This window comes from Pleurodeles waltl, chromosome 4_2 (genome assembly GCF_031143425.1).
Source record: "Pleurodeles waltl isolate 20211129_DDA chromosome 4_2, aPleWal1.hap1.20221129, whole genome shotgun sequence".
In the NCBI taxonomy this organism is placed as follows: domain Eukaryota; kingdom Metazoa; phylum Chordata; class Amphibia; order Caudata; family Salamandridae; genus Pleurodeles; species Pleurodeles waltl.
Genome location: NC_090443.1, coordinates 909,072,263 through 909,096,929, shown reverse-complemented (window position 1 = coordinate 909,096,929; position 24,667 = coordinate 909,072,263).

The following is a 24,667-nucleotide window of genomic DNA, read 5'->3' as shown; positions in this document are numbered from 1 at the left end:
AGCTTAATCCAGAGTAATATTTCTGGGCTAAGGTCCATCTTCTTCAGCATGTCAAATAAATACCACCACTCCAGTAAATTAAACACGTTTTCTTTATCTAATGCAAATACGGACAATATCTGCACTTCTTTCAGGATGATCGAAATAACATTACATGGTTACCTCCCATTGGGTGAGGTTCTATGACTAGGATCAAACCCATTTTGGTCTGAATGCACCAATCTGGCCAGCACCTGTAGTACTGTATTTGATATACGTGTCCCCAATATTTTGTTAATAATGAGAATGAACTATCTGTTCCTCCCAGTCTCTGAAGGCGGTCAACTCAGGTCTAGTTTATTCCTAGGCCACTAAAATAGCTAGTAACCTACCCAATTTATCACCTTCAGAATAGGCCTTGCGGATGTAAGCACTGTAATCTAAGCCTCTTAGCCATCCCAGTAGTATTGAAGGTGATTGCTAACAATGGGCCCAATGTTAATAGTTCTCTCAACAGAGTATCTCTTATGCCCTTAGTCCTTTTTATATATTCAACCCTATCCACCGGCTTGAAGACTTTCCATTCTGCTCCACTATTAAACACTGAACATTCATTATCAGCAAAGTAGTGCTCTATGGCCTCCTTAATCATACCATAGAAAGCTGTCACGTATTGTGCCTCAACCTGTAGTCACCAAGAAGAGATAAAAATGAAGGGATATTGTTTTACAGAGGAATTCTGTGTTGTGCAGGTGGCCTGCTATTCCCTTGCATCCCGAAAACACATCAGTTGAAGCATAGAGTTTATGAACTGTAGAGTGGAATGAATATTCCAAGGGACTGAGATTCAGGTCTCTCCACATATCATTTAATTTCCAGTGTGCTAACAATCTTTCATTTCATTTTGTTTAGGTACATCCAGTGACAGACAATGGGTACACAATATTCTGTTTCACACCAGTAACACCATTGTAATTTCTCTCCATACTATATATGAGACCCAAGTTCCACCACTGGTAGCATTAAAACCTGTAATAAATTGTTTGACATCACAGTGGGGGCATAGACAAACATCAGCCTCAGTGAAGTTCCATTCATCAACTCCAGTACTGTGATATAACTCTCCTCAGGGTCTGTACCCACTCTATCCATGTCTAGAGGGAATACTGGTTTAATTCATTCATGTGGCATGTACTTTCCTCTATATCTTTGGTAACCTGTGCATCACACATAGAAAGAGGAAGTAACAAGGAGCAATAAACATATTTCTCGTTGTTACACCTGGGTCAGGGAGGTGCCACATTTTGGAGCTATCCCAGGTTTACTGACCTTAGTAAATCTGGGATTGTATTAAAGTCTATGGGTTGATGCACAGGATCACCCATGGTCTACACATGGAATGCCTTACCAAAACAAAGTAATGCAAGGTAGCGCTAAGCGGAGACTGTGGTGAGGCTCAGCTGCCCTTAGAGGGCATTATACCAAGCAACGCACGTTACGTGCAACCTCATCTCCTTGGGACGGGCACTTAATTTGAATTGAGACGCAGGTCCTTGGTGCCTCACAGCCCCGTCGCCCTTGAAGCCCTGACCTCCCTTGGGGGTCTGTATGTCTAATTACAGCGGCTGATGCCCACAACTGGGTCAGTAAATTTGACAAAGCCTCTTGCAGGCATTTATTGATTTCTCGCTTGAGTGAGAGTTTCTCTCACCGATGTGGGGCCGGGCCCAGGTGCTTGCCCATTCCCTCTGTAGCACTTGGGAGGCTGGCCCCAGGGGATTACCCCAGGTACATTTGAAGACAAAGGCTAAACAAGTGTCTCAACGCTTAGTTGATTCAGTGTTGGCAACATACCACATTAACCCTCTGTGGGCACAAAGAAATTACTGGCTGAGCCGAAAATAATATAGCAGTGACTTGTCACCACATTGATTTCCTGGCCTTTATCTGGTGCTCTGCTCCTACGTGAGTGGGGCTAAATCCTAGTTCGTGTGAATTTTGGGTGCTTGTCACCCCTTATATACATTGGGTCATCCTCAGTAGCCTGGTGGACATCTCCCTTAGGTAGTAAAAATAAATATATATTATAATAATACAGAGAAAGCATTGCTTGTACTCTGTATAGCTCAGAATACATATTGGTACACAGGACACCTATGTGGAGGAAGAGACCATTTTGGTCCTTCCCACTGATGATGAATTCCATGAAGCAGTGGACGCCTCCATCCAGAAGCCTGTGGCCGCGGCCATTGGACCCTTGAAGAGACATCTCCTTCAATTGGCATATGCTTGCCCAGTTCCTCTTAATTTGCCCGCCCCCGCCCTAAGAGTACTCATACAGACCAGCCAGAGCAACGCCTCCAGAAGCGTAGCATAGAGGCCGGGGTGGACATGATGACCTTTGATAGAGTTAAGCAGGCCTTTCTAGAAAGGGCTACCCCCCCACACACATTTGCAGATTTGCTTGATGTGTTCGGCGCCACAGCGTAAGGTCTTTCAGTCCTACCCTCGGAGGACGCAGAAGATGAGGACTCCTCAGGTGACTCGACTGATGAAGCAGGCCCATCTAGGCCCTGGCGTCCTTCCCCTGGGTCCTCAGAGCCCCTCACGAAATGCTAGACTGTGAGGAACTGGTCCACCCCTGCTCAGCAGATTGGTTACCCTCTGAGAAAGTGAGCTCATATGTTGCTCATCGTATCAGAAAACCATAGGATAAGGACGCCCGCGCCAAGTTGCGGGTGGAATGTCCCCGTCCCTCCCTACCAGGGAAGGGCGCCTCTACCTCAGAGATAGATCCCAGAATGGCCACTTTCCTCCAGAAGTTTGTGAGAGACCCTAAAAAAGGAATCAATAGGTCCTGGAGGTCCTGCCAGGACAATCTATTGGACATTGAGGGACCTCTCACGAACAGGCCAAGACCTCTGGCACCCCATTTTCTGCCGAGAGTGTTTCAGGATGGGCTCAAAAGACAGTTATGTTTTTGGAAATGCCAGTTGTGGGCTCTCGGCCGATGGATTTGTCTACTGGTTTTAATCCATTTTCCACTTATTGATGTAACCAATAAGATTATCCTTTTCCTTTCATTTTAGATGCATCTGTTACTGCAGTAAAATAACTTTTCCATATTCTCTTTTTTTTTTATTTTATTTTTTTTTTTTATTTATTTATTTTTTTATTGGAAAGGTATCATACAACAAATACAAATAAGAAAATAAAGCAAATAACACCCAGCGGGGGATAAACCTTTGGAAGACAAATGTCCATCTCTTAAATGGTGACATACCATTTTGGTTTAAACATTTAAACATTATGAGCAAAAATCCAATCCTGAAATGCCCCCCATATTACCTTCCCTTTCCTCCTCGCATATTTCCCTTTCCGTTCATACAATGCTGTTTCCAAATAATACACTGACAATAATCTGGCCAACCATTGTTGCCAAGTCGGGGGTCGGACATTGAGCCAGGCGGATGCTATACATAATCGAAATACTGCCATAGCCACAAATATAAATGCTTCATAAAGATTGTCCGTATCACCCAACACCCCTAAAACCATTACCTCGGGGGTTAGGATTAGATCAAATCCCAGGACTTCTTTCAATACAGATTGAATGCCCTCCTTCAGATGCTTCAATTCCCCGCATGTAGCCATCATGTGTACAATATCTATTCCATACATTCTACATCTTGGACAGCTGGTTCCCAATAAACTGCCCCATTTAACAAGATGAGCTGGGGTATGATACAAATCAAACACAGTTTTATAATGTTGTGCTTGGAGGGAGGAAGAGAGTAGAATAGTGTGTCCCAATTCTAATGACCTTAGAAAGATTTTACTCCCGTCTTCCAGTTTCCTACTCCACTTTTCACAATTCTTCTCTAAATCATCGGGCTATTCTAACATTAATAATCGATAGATTGACCTGATTGATATATTAGGATTAGTCACAATATCATCCAGCAATTGAACGCTCCAAAATCCCTGCACCCCTCCTGTTTTTCTTAAAAGGAAATCTCGTATCTGAAGGTATTTAAAAAAATCCCTACGCTCTAAACCATAACACTTCTGTAGATCGACAAATGCCTTAACCCCCGAGTTATCAAAGAGATTCCCCAACCTCTCTATACCTGCCGAAACCCAGCTTGCCATACATTTATCCTTGAATATGTCGGGGAGCAATGGGTTCTTTTTGATCATGGTATAACAATTATATCTACCAAAACCTTTCTTTTTATACCATGACCGCCAGCACTTATAGGCCGCCTCCAATACCTTATATCGAGTTTTCTTATAGTACCCGGGCTCATGAAAAGTTACCAAACATCCATTAGCTGTTGCACCCATCTGCAGCTCATATATATTAGGACTATCCTCTTCTGGAATCCCTCCTTTTTTAGAACCCCATAAAGGGCGCATATACTGAAAGGCTGCCGCCATTTGGTATAATTTTATATTCGGCAAAGACCACCCCCCCCTTTCTCGGGAAAGTGACATGAATTTACTTGCTCTTCTGCATTTACCATATGCCCAGATAAATCTCATAACCACTCTATCTATCTCTTTAAATCTCGAGTTAGTAAAGCTCAATGGTACAGCCCGGAACAAATACAACAGCTTAGAGAGGAAAATCATTTTTACCATATTACACCTCCCCATGATGGTTAAATGTAAATTATTCCATCTGCACATATCTTGTCTTGCTTTAGCGAGTATGGGATCCAGATTTAACTTAACAATTTCTCCTACTTGTGGCGTGATATCTATTCCCAAATATACTGCATGGTCGACCCTTCGTGTATCCTGAGTGCTGGTGTATTGATTAATCAATATCTGTGTTTTATCTCTGTTTAGACGATATCCAGAAAATCTTCCGAACTTCATTGACACCTTTTCAACCTCTCTCAATGCCGGATCAGGGGTGGGAGTTAGTATAGCAATATCATCTGCATATGCTAGAACTTTTATATCCCATCCCTGCCTATGAATTGGTGGAATCTTGCTGTTATCTTCAATCTGTCTAAGCAAGGGATCTATATAAACAGCAAACAGGAGCGGAGAGCATGGACATCCCTGTCTAGTACCTCTCTTAACCTGGACACTCTCCGATTGTCCCCCCATTAGTTGTATTTTGACTACCGGTGATCTATATAGAGCCCTTATTGCTGCAATAAATTTCTTCCCTAACCCATAATACTCCATTACATGCCATAAATACTTCCAGCTCACCCGGTCAAACGCCTTTTCCGCATCTAATAATGCAACTGCCATCGGCTCCTGGGCCACTTCTGTAGCGTCCAAAAGTGCAATAACTTTTCGGATATGATCGGTAGTATCTCTTCCTGGCACAAACCCATGCTGACTAGGAAAAACTATCTTCCTGATCACAAGAGATAGTCGAGCGGCTAATATCTTTGAATATATTTTAGTGTCGCTATTGATTAGTGTAATTGGCCTGTATGACGCCGGGTTTGATGCGAGTTTCCCTTTCTTCAAAAACATTACTATATTAGCCGTATCCCATGATGGTGGAATTGCCCCTCCATTCTGTACCTGAATAAACAGTTCTATCATTACCGGAAGCAATATGGCTTTAAATGTTTTATAAAACTCTAAAGGAATTGAATCGGGGCCTGTAGCTTTACCCGTGGCTAAATCCCCCAGTGCTTTGTCAATTTCCGAGATATCTATTTGTTCCCCTAGATATGAAGTATCACTCTCCGATAATTTATTAACTTTAATGGGGGTTAAAAATCTCAATATTTCTTCATCCGAGTATATAGATGCGTCATCATACAATTCCGTATAATATCTGTGGAAAACCCTCCTAATTTGATCCACTTCTACAACCATTTGTCCTTGCCAATCTTTAATCTCTCTAATAGTCCCGGATGCTATTTTCTGGCTTGCCCGTATTGCTAATAAACGCCCGGATTTTTCTCCATACTCGTATCCTAATGAACGCTGCGCAAGATATTTCTCTGCTATTCTTTGAGTCATAGTTTCGTTAATTGCGGCTTTAGCTATTACCACTTCCTCCTGAACCTTTTTAACATCACTCCCTGTTTCTATCGCCACAACCAACTGTCTTTCCAATACCCTCAGTTTCATTTGAAGATCTTTTACTCTGTTTTGGGTACTTTTTTGCTTTTTTATACTAAAACTCAATGTTTCACCACGTATTCCAGCTTTTAAAGTGTCCCAGACTATCTCTACCGGAGCTGTCCCTTGGTTAAACCCCAGAAATTCGGCTATCCACTTACTCATATGCGTACAATATTCCGGGTCCCTAAGAAGCCCTCTTTCAAATGTCCATCTCCTCTCCTTTTGTTCCAACCCGTCTAGCTCCAATTCTAGTACTAGGGGATTATGATCTGAAACCACCCGCGGATATAACTCCATCTGACCCTGGTTTAATAGTACTGGGGAAACCAGAAAATAGTCGAGTCGTGCTACTTTCATATGCGGGGCGGAGTAATAGGTATATCCAGGATCTGGCTTACATAATCTCACCCATGCGTCCACTAATCCTAGTTCTTTCTGAATAGCGACCATTGCATTATATACTCGCGGTTTCCGCCCTTGGTATTTCTTTGTAGGCACTAAAACATCCTGTAGTCCCTCCCAGGATCCATTCAAATTACAATCGCCACAAAGAACATACGGGGGAGCCCATCCTATTAATTCTATAGCCAGGGTATCTAAAACTATTGGGTCATCCGTGACCGTGCTGTATACGGAACAGAGTGTAAAGCTACCATGTCCATAACTACACTCTACAATTACCCATCTTCCTCCCCTATCTGCCTTTTGCCTACCAAAATTCAATTTATTAGTCCGATCTAATATCGCAACCCCTTTAGTTCTAACCTCTTGTTCTGTTCGGGCAATTACTTTCATACCAAGTGTACCCAGAATTCCGACATTCCTATATTCCACATGTGTCTCCTGTAAACAGTAAATGTCTGCTTTAAAAGTTTTAAATTCCTCCACTACTCTACTTCTTTTACGAGAGTCATTTAACCCACAAATATTAACTGAAGCGATTCGAAGTCTAGCCATTTTCTATTTTAGGCTTTCTTTCTCTCTTTTTGTCCTCCCAGATTTTCATATCTGACTGTGCTTTATCTTGAATTTTCCACTCAATTTGCTCCCCTCCTTTTGTCTCTCCTGCCCCTGCTATCAGTTGCTTCCCTTGTTGCACTCCTACTTTCATCCCTTTCCTTTTTACTCCCTCGTTTTCCATCCTTTCCCTCCCTTGCCTATCCTTCTTCTCTTCCTCTCCGACCCCTCCCTCCTTTCCCCCTCCCCAACCGCCATCCTTCCTCCCTCCCCCCCCTCCCTGGACCAGTCCCTCCCACGCCCCTCCCGTATTAACTTCCTCCCTGAGACTGGCCCCCCATCCTGTAGAGCAATCAGACCACTCATGGTCTGAATGTTGGCGTCGTGAAAGTGCGAACCCACCCACCAGTTACCGGAGCACTTTTGCTGACCAAGAAACTCTATTTCGTTATCTGGCCCCCCTCACATATTCTTTTGCTTTAATTTCTGACGTGAATATCTCTGTTTTCCCATTCAATATTATTTTGAGGCGAGCCGGGGCCAGCAAATACGCTTCCCCGCCTTTTTCTAGAACTGGTTTAATAAGTTGTCGGAGCCGCCATCTCCGTTCAACAGTAGCATGACAAAAATCAGGTCGAGTGAAAAAAGCCACCCCATCCACAGTGCGAGGGGTATTTGGGCGGGTTTTATCCAAGATCTCCTGTCGCAATAAATAATTCCCAAAATACACTAAAATTGCTCTGGGATATTTGGAATCTGCACGTTGGCCCCCCTCCCGCCGGTTTAGTGGGAACCTATGTACACGCTGCAGTTCATTCTCCCAGCTCCAATTCCCCAGCTCCGGAAAAGCACCACGCAAAAAATTTATCATATATGTCCGTATATTAGTTCCTTCTAGCCCTTCCGGTATGCCCAAGATTCGGAGATTATTCCTTCTTTGCCTATTTTCAAAATCTTCCAATTTCCACATTACATCTGTCAATTGTTCATCCCTCATAGTATTCTGTTCTTTAAGATTAACAACATCCTCCTCGACCGTTATGATCCTTTCTTCCATTAAGGATAGCTTAGTCCCAATTTCTGTACATGATTTGGCCACTTTACGAACTGTTCCCTGTAATCTCTTCGTGGCAACCCTTGCACGTCGACTTTCGATCCTTGTTTCTGTTTGCAACTCTTTGATTGAGTTGTAAATTGACTGCAACATTCCTGCCTCAGCCCCCAGCGCGGGTGGGCTATAAGTAAGAGGGCCAATATCTGATTCCTTATTGCCATTAGCTGAGCCCTGGTTAGTTAAAGTTATAGATGAGGAATCTGTGAGTCCAATACCTGCATAGTCCCATTTTAAATTCTTACCGCCCGTGGATGACGGGTTTCCTGAGGACCCCTGAGCGCAAGGCCGTGCTTTGACCAATTTACGCTGTCGACGCAGCTGTCGCACTGTAGGTTCGTTGCTTGAGGTTTTATCTTCCGTCTCCGACGTTTCACTGTCCTCAGACCCGCCAAGACTGTGATCACCACTACTGAGATCAGACTCTTCTGTCAAAGAATAAAATTTATCACTATTATCCTTTCCCCATTCCGCCAATTGAGAGACTTTTCCTGCTGTTTTGCCCAAAGTTTTAGTATTTGCGAGACTCTTATGCAAATTCTCTTCTTCTGTTGTAGATTTTAATATAGACGCACCTCCTTCCCCATCTCGATATTCCAATTGCTCAGACCAGTCGAGATGTTGTGCCTGAGGCTGCTTAATCTCTGTATAGGAGCCAGAATTTTTTTCCCTTACCTCCCTCTGACTGTCTTCTGACTCTGGTATGCCTTGCTTAAGTTTCACAGAGGGATCGTTGTTCGTAATACATCCACTTATACTACTACTACTACTGCTCGGAGGGGGTTCTGTCCCAACCACCTTACTCTCAGAGGGGAGGGTAAAATGTACCGGCCGCATATCCTGTGCCCCTCCTTCAAGAAACGTTGTGATAGTAGATTGACTTTTGCCCTTGACCTTTATTTCGGTGGGGGGAGTGGGGGGAGTGGTAATACTACTCTCACTTGTCTTGACACCTCTCAACACATTTTCCACAGCCGATTTAGCCACCGCTGTCGTCAGGCGTTTGTTTGATCCCGTTTGCTCTCCTTTGCCGCGACCAGCCCGAGTCATTTTCACCACTTCCATCTTTTCTCCTAAACTCCGGAAGGGTTTGGGAGGCATCTTAGTTTTTAATGCATGTGCCAACAGCCTAAATAGTCCTTTTACCCCAGACGACACTAAAGCTGTATCTACTATTATTTGTTTTGTCAAGTTTTTCCAAAGCCATAAGGGGGTATATAAATGTCGACCGAAATCATCTTGCACACTTAATACCAGCATCAGAGTTCTCAAATATTCGCTCTCCCCCTTCTCCCTTTTTTCCCCCCCCTCAAACCGCTCCCCTCTGTCCGATATTTTACCTCTCCCCCTCTTACCGCAGTAGTTGAGTAGTAGAGTACACCTGGCTCTCCACCTGTTTGTTTTCTCCTGTTTATTGTTTTTTTTTTTCCCCCCCCTTTTTCTTCTTTTCTTCCCTCCTTTCCCCTCCAGCCAAGCTCTTGTCCTTTGTCCTTGTCCTTGTCCTGTCTGCTTTTCTTCTTGATCTTCTTAGTCTCCTCCTAAATTCGCCCTTCTGCTCCTCCAGATAAAAGCAGAGTTTTTAATCCTGGTAGTCCTTTACTCCTAAGTCCTTTGCAGCTTCAAGCATAATCTTCCAGAGAGAAAAAAAAGGGGGGGGGGGGAGGAAGGGAAGCCTCTCCGCCCCATATGCCCCATATGCCTTCTTGCAAAGAGACTGTCAAGCTTTGTCAAGCTTTGTGCAGCCTTATCCGTGCAATCTTACCCCAAACGCCAGCGGCTCAATGTGGCTCCACACTTTCTTCCATGCGGGGTAAAGAAAACCAAACACAGAAAAAAGAAGGCAAAACGACCGGCACACCACCCTCGGCCCGGTTTCAGTTGCCTTTCGCTGCCATAATCACTTCGGCCGCCGCCGCCCTCCTCCCCCCTCCGCTGGACCGCGGGGGAGAGTGAATAATAAAGACGGACCGAGGTTCGGCCTCTATCCGCCCGTTTTCTTTCGCCGCGGCCACCACGATTACACTCCCCGCTGCGAGTACAACCGCGGGAGAGGAAGCAAACCGCTCCCGCGGGAAGCTCGCAGCGTGTCAGGCTGCTTCACCACGGACGCCTCGACCGCCGATCCTTCGGCTCCCCTGGTGGGCGGAACTGCAAGAACGCAGTTACGCTGACGCCGACGCCATGTTGCTCGGGCACCGTTCCGCATCTGTTACTGCAGTAAAATAACTTTTCCATATTCTCAATGAGATCAGAAGTCAATTTAAACTAAAGTTGGAAAAGGCTCAACAATAGCATATCAAGCAGACCAACAAGCATAGACGATCTGCTGTAAAGTATATCTGAAGAGCAAGTGTGGTTATCTCCAAATACTCTTCCGGGTGGTATATCATAGGAACCGCCCCCCATGGCCCGTGCCCCAAGAATAGTTAGAAGATTTCATAGAAAACATCCTGAGAAACCAGGACCTTCTATGAGACTGCAGGTAGTCACACATAGTCACACAAATAAGTGCTTTTTCCAGGTTCTTTTTCTACTGTTTTATCCTTTGAGTGAAAGAAGGAAAATCTTTAGTTTTCTGGGAAATATCTCTCCCAGAGAAGCTTGTCTTCCTTGCAGTTCTTCAGGCACACGTACCTGCACTTGCCAGGTTTTAAGTCTGCTTCTATCAGACTACTAGGAGTTGGAGACACTGTTTTGGAATTCCTTCAGTGTAGATATTTTAGTGCCAAACGATTCACAGCCTTTAAGAGTTCCTGTTTTTCAAAATACAATTTCCTTTTGAATTCAGTTCATAGTAAAAATATTAGTGGTTGAGAATTCCCAAAGAAATATTGAAGGATATAATTTCCTGTCCCATTTTTTCCTCTTCCAAGTTAATTATACATCTTCCTCATTAAAAGAGTGTGTCCTAGTGCTGCTTCTTCAACTTGTTACTCCTTCCTGTGCATCCGGCTAGCCTCCTACTTGAAACTTTTTTCCTGGCTTCAGAATTGTTTTGCTAATTGGACTGCTTGCTTTCTCAGAAGGGTTTTTCCTGAGATTCAATTGTTTCCCTCCTGAGATCCTGTATTTTTCAGTCTGAATTTGGCTACCTCTTTGAGTCCATATCCAAACTGGATTCTGGGAAGGTTGTTAAAGGCAGCAGGACTTTTCCTGCTGTAAGAAAGAACAATTTACTTCGAACTTGAGGTCTACCCTTGACAGTAAAACGAATCTACCGCATTACAATGTTAGAAAAGAGGTGCGGTTGCATGGCTAGCTAGGAAACTTATAAACCCGGAAACTGTGTGGTTCACAATCAAACATCTAAACGCCTTATTCGTAGGATTGTAATTATGTGTGAAAACTAATGTAATGACCAAATTATGGAATGGAATTTCATTTTGTGATACAAACATGTAAATCCCAAACTGATGTCCATACTTCCTGACAGCTTCCAACAGATCCATTAAAGTAGCGTGCCCTTTGACCCACACACGCATGCACACGCGTACACACACACACACACACACACACACACCACACTCTACATAAGAATCGGGGCAGACCTGCAACGTTATCTAAAAGTCTGAAAATGGTACATTTAGTAACGAATTTACAATTGGGATCTCCATCTACAAATTGCTTTGTATTTACTGTGGCTTGATGTGCGTTTCCATGTGTAACAATATGCAGTTAGGTGCCATTTAGGAAGGCGTTAGTTATAAACCCGCTCATGGAAGCCATTTTCGGGGCCCCCCTCCATCGACAGGGACTTCTGGTCGATGGTCTGTATCTCACCATTCCGCGCCATCGACCGCTATCGAACTAAAAGGGCCATAAATCCTGCTTGGCAAGCCGGTGTGCGGGAATAATGGAGGCGCTTGGCAGCAGCGACTGAGCCGTAATTCAAGCTCATCTCCTCAGACAACTGGAGAGGGACCCTCATGCCCACAGAACTCATTTCGGAGTCTGAAAGCCATTAGGCATCTTTTCCTGCCTCCCGCGCCAAGGCGCGCCATGCCAGCGCCTCATTGCCAAGGGGGGCCCAGAGGGAAGGCATATGCTCGCCTCTTCCTTATGCCGCGTCTTGTTATTTAAAGAAAAGCGTAATGTAGCTCTTTCTTTTGTAAATCTGCGCGCGCAATTAAAAAAAGTACAAAAACCCAAGCTTGTCGCAGGCGGAGCAAGCCTTATTCTGTACCAATTAATGAGCGGTTAAGTGCGTCTTTTTTGTGAAAAAATGATTCAAGTTCCCCCGTTAATAATTCTGATTTGATATAGCAGCTTACTCCCTAAAACAACAATCCTAGAACTCGACGTCTCCTGGAAGGAAAAAATGTATTCCTCTCATCCTACCGATGGTTGGAGGTTTGACGGTATTGGTACCCGCCTAAAAATTGGCACCAACCCCAATACACAAGGAGTGCGACACATAAGCTACTTAGAAGGGCTGCAATTAAACGAAGGGAAACTATAGGGAAAGAGGGCATCGCTCGCAGCCTCCTGCAAAGCTTATTTAAAGAAAGACGTAGGTGGGGGCACATGCAAGGGGCTGTTTCCAGCACCCCACTGGGCAGTGCCTTAGGTCTTGGCAGTGCTGCTGCCGCAGGAACTCCCTCCATGTTCCAAGGAACCTGTGCACACATTAGTTGCACTAATATTTTTTCTGGAATCAGAGAGTCGACGAGGTCTGATAAGAGCCGTTTGCCTCAGGAAAAGCTGAGAAAGGCTCGGAAATGCGCTGCACGCAGGGCCCGCTCTAGAGCGTCGCGCCCAGTGCAGCCTCACCTGGCTCTGATTTTGGGAGGAGGGGGGCAAGGGGGTGGTTTGAGGGAGCAGTGTTTAGAAATAATACGGGTTTAAAATGCCCCTGCTGCAGAGTTCTGTAAATGTCCAGCAGTTTTCAGGCAACAATACAAATGCTAAGATAACTCTTTTTAGGATCGAGCCTGCGTTGCATGCGCTCACGCATGTGTATCGCAGCGAGACGCTTTAGGGTTTAGAAAAGGGCTCGGAGCCCTGTCGACGTCACGTCAGTGTTTTTCATTGGTTAGTGGGCTTGCCTATTAAAATCTGCTTGCTTTCATTAGTCATTAGGCATCCGTCATGCCTTTTCCAGTGGCTAACCCTCCTCGAGCGCATCGACCAAGTACAGAAAACATGCGAGGCTCGCTGTTTTCTGTCCAGCTCGTGGACTACTTTTTCTCTAATTTACTAGGGCGATTTCGCTTGGCACAAGTCGAGCGCTTTACATAGTTAAATGCACTTTTTCGGCTTACGTACATAAATGCACTTTTGCCGATAGGTGAAAAGTCGGGTTAGGAGTTTACAACGCTATCAGCTCTAACATGAGCAAACGCAAGACGCGTTGCATTGCAAATGCTTGTTTTTGTCTAGAGGTAGTTTCCACTCATGCTGAAGTAGGGGAGGGGTTTCTGTTCCTGCCACAAAGAACGTGTGCCACAAAAATCACCGAACTCTGTTTTATGTGGATCCCTCAGTAGGTCACTGCTTTAGTCACAGAGAGCCCTTTGATGCTTGCATTGTATAAGTTACAATGCTAATAAAGCACAGTGACCTATGAACTGTCATCGAAGAGCTGCATGCAAACTTCCCATAGGTTAGAACATAATGTTTTTCCCGGTCTTTCATGAGCCTAATGTTGCTAAAAAAAGGGGTTCATTTGGGTAGAACTACATTCTCATTAGTAACACTAACCACTGTGGTACGTTTTAAATCCTGAGTTTATCCGTCTGCAGACCAACCATACTTAAAATATAATACCTACTAGTATCAGTGAGACTTACACCTTTTAATCCTCGTTGTTTTATGTAACATTTCCTATAGACTGATTTACACATGTATGAATCATTGGCTCTGTATAATGTGTGTGTAATGTAAAGTGCTCTGACACCCTTCACTGGCATGAGCAGTGCTATACAACAAATGAAATGCATGCGAGAGAGGTGCAATGGGGAGATGAGAGGGTCTGGTGGAGCATGGTAGTGGGGGAATTTGTGGAGAAGGTATAGGGGAGGGGTACCAGCAAAGATCGTCACACTAGGCACCACCAGCACTAAAGCCAGCCCTCCCTACACAGGCAGTCCCAGTGCCAGCAGCCAGAAACGTGGCTGGTGAAACTTTGATAGGTCACGCAGTCAACTTGTCCATATTCTGTGGCAAAATAGTGTGCCTTAGTGGAATCCTGAGTAGGGTTCTCTCCGTCTTACTAGGGTTTAGTTGCCTATATGGCAGCTACTATTAAGGTGCAACTTTTTCTAGACAGGATTAATAGTTGTTAAAATGGCGAAATAACAAAATAGTACTGCCATGACTGGGCCATATTGTGCAGCATAATTTGTTTTTTGTCACATGATTTTGTTAACCCTGCCGCATAATTTGATTCCCCCACTTCTGCCTAATTTAATTGGCTCTGCCTATATTGTGCTCTTTCGAGGCCAAGACAACTCATGCATCTAAGCACAGCAGTGATAGAAAGCAACAACACAAGAGAGATGGCTCTAGACAGGCGTCCACGTAGGGAACCAACAAAAGTGGGATGAATATTACAACTACAAGCAGAACATGAGGACCACATGCAAATACTTGGACACTCAAGCCTTATTTACAAGAGCAGGGTCAAATTCTGATCCCTGTGCAAACACATGTTTGTACATGGAGGGGAACTACCAATTGTGTGATAATTATCACACCCTTGCAGTTTTCCATGTAGGTCAAACCTGCTGACATTTATCAGGGGGCACGTACAAAAAGCAAAATGCAGAATTTGGTTTCTTGAATGCTGATTCTGCATGTTATGCGTCATTTGAAAGTTCTAAAGTGAGAACAGGAGGTATTTACCACTCCTGGGAAATACTTCACTATTTTACCATACTTGTAATGAGTGCCAAAGAGATGACATTTGCATGCTACATATCATGGTAGCTATAGAGTATAATTAACACCTCCTAATGGGGCAGACCTACTCACCTAGATAATCAGATTTTGTTGAAAGGTAATGTAATATAATCAGGGCTACTAGAATTATGGGATTCTGAGACAACAGCATTTTTTCCATAATTATGGATTTGACGCATTGGCAACATAATCCATCGTCTGCAGCATAATTTGCAGATCTTAACAAAAAAATGTGTTTCTAGCTCAAACGGATCAACAGTTACTAAAATGGTGGTAACGCTTGTTATTATGCAGAGGAAGGCACTTTGCACAAGTTGACAGTTCTCCTTTCAGTTGCAATTTTCTGTATTTGGTGTTAAACTAGTACTAAAGAGGTGAAACTTTTGTCCAGACAGAGCTAAGGTGTAAAAATGATAAAGTAATAAACTGATGCTATCACAAAATGTGCTGCTTAAGCCACATAATTTGCATTTCTTGACGCATAATTTAGTACATGCTGCTACATATATTGGTCCTCACTTGCTGCATAATTCCAGTGGCCCTGAATATAACCAATAGCAAATTAGTTACAAGTAATGAGTGTAAGTTAGCGTAAACATCAATTGGTCATTTAGCCATTATTTTAACAAGAGTTTTGCCAATGCCAACCTTTTGGTAAGCTAGTAGCAATAGTGTTAGTACCCTGTTTTTATATAGTATTTAATGCCAGCGCTTGGCTGCTTGTAAGCTGAATGTATTAAGGCCATTTAAGATATTTCAAGTATTCCCAAGATGGTTTCTAGTCTGTCATTGCTCTCCATTTTTGGAGTCCGTGTCCTTGCCTCCTCCTCTGTCACTGCTCAGAATGCAACCAGTTCTGCATAAAACATCTGGATTACATGCGTGTAATGTATTTATTTGTTGCACACATGGAACACACGCAGAGATTTTCTTGTGAATTTCACCCAGTTTACACAAGCGTATGTAATTTATTTATTTTGATTAATGACGCTGTCTTTAATGACCTACAGATGCATACATAATTCATTGCATTTATGTAGCGCTGACCAGTAGCCTCTTCAAAGAGCTTTACAAGTATGGATCTGCCAACAGTACAATCATTTTCACAATGTGATAACACCGGGGATAGGGGTGGGGGTTTTGAAATGGGGGTTAGGTCATGGACAGTGGGGCTTAGAACCCCCTTCACTCTCTCTCTGTTGAATCTTCCCTGTGCCTCTTGCAATTAACATTGGGGAGCTGGGGAAAGTGGCAGAGGCAATAGGAGCAGTCTTGGGCTTCCAAACCGGCATTCGAGGGGGGGGGGGGGTGAGGGGGGGGGGGGGTGTTAAAAGGGCTGTCTGGTCCTGCAAGGGAGGGCGTCGGCTATACCGTCAGCCGATCCAGCAAACTATAAATCAACCACGAATATGGTGGTTAAACCTCTGCCAAAAAGTGTTATGATGGTTAAAGCACAGTAATGACATTCTTCTATTTCTGAACCTAACGGATTCTGTCCCGTCGAGGCTTCCGTTGTTTCTGGCTTCTATTTGCAGTGCGTTCCCTTCCACTGCCCTCCCTCGCAGCAGTGGACGGATAACTGCATGGGGGGGATTTAGCAAAGCGACTGGAGGACGCCATGTTGATGCGGCGAGTGAAAGCGGCATGGGCTCAGTCAATGGTCGCTAGGCCACTGTAAGATCATATGCCGGCCCCCACAAAGCTAGGCAGGCATTTATTTATAACAAAACACCATGCAGACGAGGGCTCCCTCGATTCTGCTCGTGCAGCACGGACAGCGACCGATCACTTGTGACACAGCACCATCTATCCTGTGGGGGGAAATGATGTGACATGCATGTCAGGCACAGCACTCATGGCTGCGGCTGGTTGTGGATGTAACAGCTTGAGTCTTGTCTCTTCGCATATCAGGCTACTTGTCACCAAATGAGCTGAGTAGCTTAATAGACATTCCCTGTCAGTGAGCGGTGGGAGCCTTCAAAGCGAATTTTTCAATTATGAAATGAACATTGCTATGCATGAGAGAAGTAAACCGAGATAGAAAGTGATTAAAAACACAGATGTATTCTTGCTGCTGGAATCCTTTCTGCAGCGAAACAAGTAGGAGGAAAATGGCTTCCATTATAGTTAGTACTCCTGGTAAGATTCCCAGTTCCCCCTCTCTGTAGTGGTAGGACCAGTGGCGTAAGGCAAAATGATGGGGCCCCTTTGCACAATACGAAGAGGGGCCCCTGAGTCTAGCACATCTCACACATATACATTGGACTTGGCTGCATTAGGACCAGGTAGGTTTAGATCCTCTTTGTAAGTGAATCAAGATTATTCACATATTGTTATCGCTGCCGACATAGCTAGTGTCGGTAAATTAAGCATTCGAAATTACCATGGCCCCAGGGTTCACGAACTGATAGACTTCAGAAAGTTATTTAGCGTGGCAGGGAAACTTAGAACCGTCTCTCATTGGGTGGCGAGATTAGCTGGGCGTGTGAGGTCACCACAAACTTTACTGAGACATGATGAGGCAAAAAAAAAAAAAAAAACAGGTACGTTACACGGTCCCTGATTGGAAGTTGTTTGCAAGTGTCATTTGGAATTGACAATCCCTGAAATCCTATGCAAGGCCTCGAAAGCAGTGTCTCCCTCTCTGTCTTCTCTTTCTCTTTTTCTCTCTCTCTCTCGTTATCTCGTTCTCTTTCTCTCCATCTTGCTCGCCCTCGCTCTCTCGCTTTCTCTCTCCGCTCTCTTTCCTTATTGCTGTCTTTCTCTCTCTCGCGCTCTGTCTCCATCTTACTCTCTTTCTCTCTCCATTTTCTCTCTCTCCCTATCTCGCTCACTCACTAATACTGCCAGCCCTCATAGGGCTCGGCTGAGTTAGCTTCTGCCTCCTCAGAGGACTGATATCTAGAAGAAGCTTACCTTAAAGACCTTCTCTCAGTTTCCTGTTTTACCAAGGAGGGAACCAGAGATGAGACGTCTCGAAGGACATAGTAAGTGGACATGTTTGCAACCCCTGAACAACAGAACTTGTGGCACACCGGGCTCTCCTGCACAATGTTATGCCACTGCACACTACCATGCCTGGTACTTCACTGGTTGCCTCAACAAACCAAGTGAACTCTTCATAACCATTACCAGGCAGGTCTTGGATTTGTCCACTCACGAAGAAATCCACCTGCATACATTTCTCCAAAAGGTGATATGGGAATCAGCATGTGGCGAGGTCCTATACTTCAGCATGTATTACCAGGGATAGTTCTGAAGTCAGAGAAAGCTCATTCGAGGCAGAGTAAAACTAGATATATTGGCCCAGATTTACTAAAATTGTGTATCTGAGTTGTGTCACTTTTGTGGCACAGCCCGTATGCAAAATCCATTTTGGCGTTTACTAATTCACTGAAAGTTGGTTTGCATGGTTTTACGTGGTTAAGTGAATACAAAATCACACAAGGTAGCACATAGCACTGCCTTGCTTGACTTTGCAATCGCTAGGCGTTTCATGGGTGGAGAATGGACGCTTCTATGGTTACTTTAGGTCATGAGGGACCAGTGCAAATCTAAAGTTCAGTCCAACTGCAATGGAGGGAAGGCCAGCTACAGAACCCATGCAGGGTCTGCCGAAACAGTACCTCTGATGGAGCAAACCAACAATGTCAAGGGCACGATACTTTGGTATTTTCCTCGCTGTCGAGTCATTGCGTTATCATCCGGCTCCAATGAAGTGAATGGAATGCCTCATCATCAAGCCACGCAGAGTGTCGTTGTCGGGCTGCACAGGCTGTGAATCCACTGTTGTTGAACAGCCTTTGTGTTGGCGTAGCAATGCAGCGGAATTTCTCATGCACTTGAAGCAATATGTTTGCAGAACTCAGCTGCAGAACCCACCTCTGCGGCCTATGACTGGAGGGGACACCTCAGGATAGGGGAGGACTCACAGATGGCAGAATCCAGCAGCACCAGAAGAGTTGCAGGCAGTCTTTAATGTCCCTGAAACTGCAGAACAGTGGTCAAGCCAGCAAGCTTTTGGAATCACTCTGGGTTCAGCGGGATGGCTCCAGTCCTTTTCCTCAGCAGTGCAAAGATCAGCAGGCAGCAGGGCAGCTCAGCAAAGCAGAGAAGAAGTTCCTTGGAACAGTCAATCCAAGCGAAGTGGCAATCTTTACAGCACAGCAGTCTTTACTCCAGCAGATTTCTTCCCAAGTCCAGAAGTGTACTGATTTTCTACGGTGCCTTTGAAGTGAGGGTGCCTTTGAAGTGGAGGTGACTTCACAGCAACTCGTTGAAGTGCACAGGTCCCCCTTTCATCCCAGCACTGACTCCAGACTACCAGTAGTGGGTAATCAGCCCTTTGTGTGAGGACAGGCACTTCCCTATTAAAGTGTGTGCTGCTCTCCACCCGTTCAGCCCAGGAAGGCCCATCAGAATGCAGATGGGTCCTGTGTCACACCCACCATTCCTGTGTTTGTGGCTGTCTGGAGAGAATGCAAAAAAGTGTAGCTGTCACCTAGCCTAGACAGGCTGCAAGGGACACAGAGCAGTAAGATCAGAGAAAAATGCCCACTTTCTAAAAGTGGCATTTCTAAAATATTACTGTTAAATCTGACTTTATCATTAAAGAGGATTTAATATTACCATTCCAAAAATATGAAACGTGAGGTAGTTACTCATTTCTGATCATGAATTACAGCTTAAAAGTATATTAAAGAAATCCCAATGCTGGCCTATTAGAGGAGTAGGCCTCACAGTTGTGGAAAAATACTTTGGGAGTTTTTCACTACAAGGGCATGTATAACATAAAAGTACATGCCCTGCCTTTTATTTACTTAGTACCCAGCCCCATGGGCTACTTAGGGCCTACCTTAAGTGCGACTTTATATGTCATAAATGGGCAAGAGGTTTTAAATGCTTGGCAAGGCTTGGCAAGAGGTTTTAAAGCCAAGTCGAAGTGGCAGTGAAACTGCACACACAGGCTCTGTAGTGCCAAGCTTGAGACATGTTTATAGGGCTACTTAAGTGGGTGGCACATTCAGTGCTGCTGGCTCACTAGTAGCATTTAATTTACAGGCCCTGCGATTATGGTATACTACTTTACAAGGGACTTACAAGTAAATCAAATATGCCAATTGGGCATACTCCAATGTTACCATGTTTAGGGGAGAAGCACATGCTTTCACAGTGATAAAGTGATCAAAGTCCTAAGGCCAACAAAAAGCAACAGCAACATGGTGAGGCAAACAGGCATAAAGATTGGGGGAAGACCACCCTAAGGCTCTCAGGTCTAATACTTGTATACTTGGGTTTTCACCAAAATGGTGGCCTTCCCGAAGGAGTAACAATGAATAGAAATATCTTTATTTCTCCTCGTTACTGTTGCTTTCCATGGAAAGAGGACTATACAGCTAAGAAATGTTTTTGTGCAAGAGGGTATTCCTTCCTACACAAAACAATCCTGCCCATGGCACAAGGGTGCCTGCATTAGGGCTAGGCAGCCACAAGGGCGTCAGCATGTAGAGGGACATGAAAAGTTCCATAACTTGGTAAATATGGCATTGTACTGCTCTCCTCCATTCATGCAGCGCCTGCCGCTTTGCATTGCATGAACTATTAGTAAATATGGCTCATGTTCTTATTCTTCTTACAGAGAATATTTCTTAGTTTGTTTCAGAGTCCTCATTTTACAGTCACACTCATCTTTAACTACTGCTCATACAAACAGGTCAGTGAACAGAACTCACTCAATTTCCAGTCAAATATTTTTTTTTTATAATAAAAAGAAGTATTTTATTTCTAACTCTACCCATTCAAAGCAATGGTATGACATACATAAACACGATCACATTTCCCCTTGTGGTTGGGACTCTAGTGTTTAATTAGCAAATCCCTTGTTAGACCTGTCAGCCTTGTGGTGGTCTTCCCTCAAAATGTTTGCCTTCCTCCTCTGTTTTAGTGACCTCGTTTTTGCTGGCCCTAGGACTGTCTGCACTTTACCACTGCTAACCAGTGCTAAAGTGCTTCTACTGTCGCTTCAAAAACATGGTAACATTGGTTTAAACCCAATTGGCATAGTTAATTTACTTGTAAATCCCTAGTAAAGTGTCACTACCTGTGCCATGGGCCTGAAAATTAAATGTTACTAGTGGACCTGCAACAGTGATTCTGCCACCCACATCAGTAGCCCTTTAGACATATCTCAGGCCTGCCATTGTGGCCGGTGTATGGGCAGTTTTAAACTGCCATTTCGACCTGGCAAACTTAACCTTTTGCCAGGCCCAAACCTTCCCTTTTAATACATATATGTTACTCCAAACCTTCCTTATTTATACATATGTCACCCCAAGGGTAGGTCCTGGACAGCCCAGAGGGCAGGGTGCAATGTATTTAGAAAAGTAGGATATGGACTTTTAAGTTTTACATGTCCTTGTAGTGAAAAACTCTTAAATTAATTTTTCAATACTACAAGGCCTATCTCTCCCATAAGATAACATTGGAGTTGCCTTATTATCTTTTATAAGTGTACTTTCCAAATAGGAACTGATGACCAGTTCGTGTTTGGTGTCTCTGGAATTGGATTTAAAAATCCTAACTTTTGGTGAAGTCGGATTTCAAACTACAATTTTGAAAATACCACTTTTAGAAAGCTGTCATTTTTCTGCTTTAGCCATTTAGTGCCTGTAGCTTGTCTCTCGTCACAAGACTGGGTGCAGCTGACAGTTGAGCTTTGTGTATTACTCCTAGGCAGCCACACACAATAGGAAGCGTAGGTGTGCTTGGATGTGCCATCACTGGTAGGATTAAAGGAATGAGCTGGGCACAGGCCCACTTACACTTGAATAGGCTGTGTCCTGCCCCCACAGAAAGGCTGCATACCCACTGTAGCTAGTCTGGAGCCAGGGCAGGGAAGGCAAGATGCCTCTGGACTTCAAAGAGAGACCTCTAGATGCTTCTTCCTCACTTCAAAGGCACAACTGGGTATAATAAATACTGGACCTCAGACACCAACTTTCCAGTACATGTCTGGAGCGGTGGATACTGTGCCAGAAAGGACTGCTGTGCTGCTACAAGGACTGCCACTCTGCTGGACTGCTGTTCTAAAAAAACTGCTGCACTGCTGTGCTGACCTGCTGCCTTCTGCCCTTGTGCCTGGGGAAGAAGAACTGGACCTGCAACTTCATCTTGAACACAGGACCCCAGAGTGACTCCAAGGGCTAGTCTGCTGGGCTCCTGAATTGAGCTAAAGGGACATAAAGGACTTTCCAACCAGCTCCTAGTCCCAGTTGCAGGAAGTTCCTAACCCCAAGTGGTGCCCTTCATGTCCTGGATGCTTGGTGTGGCTAGGCAAACTTAAATCAAGCTTTTGGGCTCTTCATGACCGTGAACGGGCTCGTTTGCACTGAGACAGCACCTGACCTGCTCTTTGTGCCATGCTGTTAGCCTCACATGAAGCTCTCCTTGCGGCCCTCTCTGAAGTGAACAGGGATCTTGGCACAGAACTTGAGTACCGAAACCTTCATCAGGACTAACCTAGGACTGCATCCTACTGGCGCTCCATCATGGTTGGCCTGAACGTTTGAGTTTGACCTGGTCCAGTGTGACCAGATTGCTGGGCTTGGCACTTTGTGCTTTTAAGTGCTGTTTTACATTTTAGGCCTGATGTACAACCTTTTGTTTTGCGACTCGTAACTTGCGACCTGTTTGCTAATCGCAAATTGCGAGTCGCAAAACAAAACGTACAACAGTGTTAACCACACTGTTTGCGATTCCCAAATGGATCATAATGGACCTGCCTCATGAATGTTCATGAGACAGGTTGCAATTTGCGACCCATTTGGGAATGGTCACAGGGATGGTGGTCTGCTAGGGTCAGCAGACCACCATGTCTGTGACTGCTACTTCAATAAAGCAGTTTTTTAAATGCAGCCAGTTTTCCTTAATGGAAAACGGGATGCCTTTCAAAAATTAAAATTAAAAGTTTTATTTTTATTTTTTCAGAGCAGGCATTGGTCCATCGGAGCCCAGGCAGCTGCCAAGAATAGTGGGAGCAAGGGGCAAGAAAAACCAGCCTTATAAGTTCCTCCGGTCCAGGTTGACACGGCCCCAGAGGAGGATGCCCCTGAGACAACCAGGGAGGATGTTGCCACTCTGGGTGACCTGCCTGAGCTTGCTGGTTGGGAGGTTGAGGTTGGGCCAACCAGGAAGGAATTCTGCAAAGCTCAGAAAGAGTGAACCACTCTAGAGGACTTGAGGTGGCAAGCTGAGACCAAGGCAGCAGGTGACACTTGCAGTGGCCAGGGCCCTGATGGCGATTTTACCTGTAGGGGTTCTGCACAGAGCTTCTGACAGTGGCACTCATTTCATGTCAGTGTCCATGAAGTTCATGTGGGATGAGTGTGAATTAACTTATAAGTTCTACACACCCTGGCACCCCAAAAAGAACAGTCTTGTAGAGAGATTCAACAAGACCCTGAAGGGCATGAACATTTGCGTACCTGAACCCATGAGGTATAAGTGGGATGTCTTTCTGCCGTGCCTTCTCTTTGCCTACAGGGAGGTGCCACAGAATGGGATTGGATTTAACTCCTCTGTGGCCATCCTGTTAGGGGATCACGCAGCTTTGTGAGAGAGGAGTGGGCTCAAGCTCCCAGAAGCCCCCTCAGGATGTGGTCACCTACATGTTGGCCCTCTGCAACCAGATGAACCGCTTCTGGAAGAAGGTGAAAAGTGATTACATTTTGAGGCCAATCATGAAGTTATAAAACTATGGTATGACCAGAAAGCTACACTGGTAGAGCTTCAACCTGGTCAAAATGTGTGGGTTAAGGCCCCTATGGAGCCTCAAGCTCTCATTTTGACCTGGCAAAGTAAACCTTTTGCCAAGTCCAAACCTTCTTTTTTAGTATAAATAAGTCACCCCTAGGTAGGTAGGCCCTTGACAGCACAGTAGGCATGGTGCAATCTGTTTACAAAGTAAATTTCAATCAATCAATCAATCAATCACTGCATTTGTAAAGCGCACTACATACCCGCAAGGGTCTCAAGGCGCTGGGGAGGGGGGGTGCTACTGGTCGAAGAGCCAGGTCTTAAGGAGTCTTCTGAAGGCCAGCAGGTCCTGGGTCTGTCGTAGGATGGTGGGGAGAGTGTTCCAGGTCTTGGCGGCGAGGTAGGAGAAGGATCTGCCGCCGGCTGTGGTTTTTCGGATGCGGGGGACTGTGGCGAGGGCGAGGTTGGCTGAGCGGAGGCTTCGGGTGGGGGTGTGGAAGCTGAGTCGGTTGTTGAGGTAGGTGGGTCCGGTGTTGTGCAGTGCTTTGTGTGCGTGGATCAGGAGCTTGAAGGTGATCCTTTTGTTGATGGGGAGCCAGTGCAGGCCTCTTAGGTGGAGTGTGATGTGGCTGCGGCGGGGGACATCGAGGATGAGTCGGGCCAAGGTGTTCTGGATGCGTTGGAGTCGTCTCAGGAGCTTGTTTGTAGTTCCTGAGTAGAGGGCGTTCCCATAGTCGAGTCTGTTGGTGATGAGGGCCTGGGTAACGGTTTTTCTCGTGTCAAGGGGGATCCATTTGAAGATCCTGCGGAGCATACGGAGGGTGTTGAAGCAGGACGCGGAGATGGCGTTGACTTGCCTGG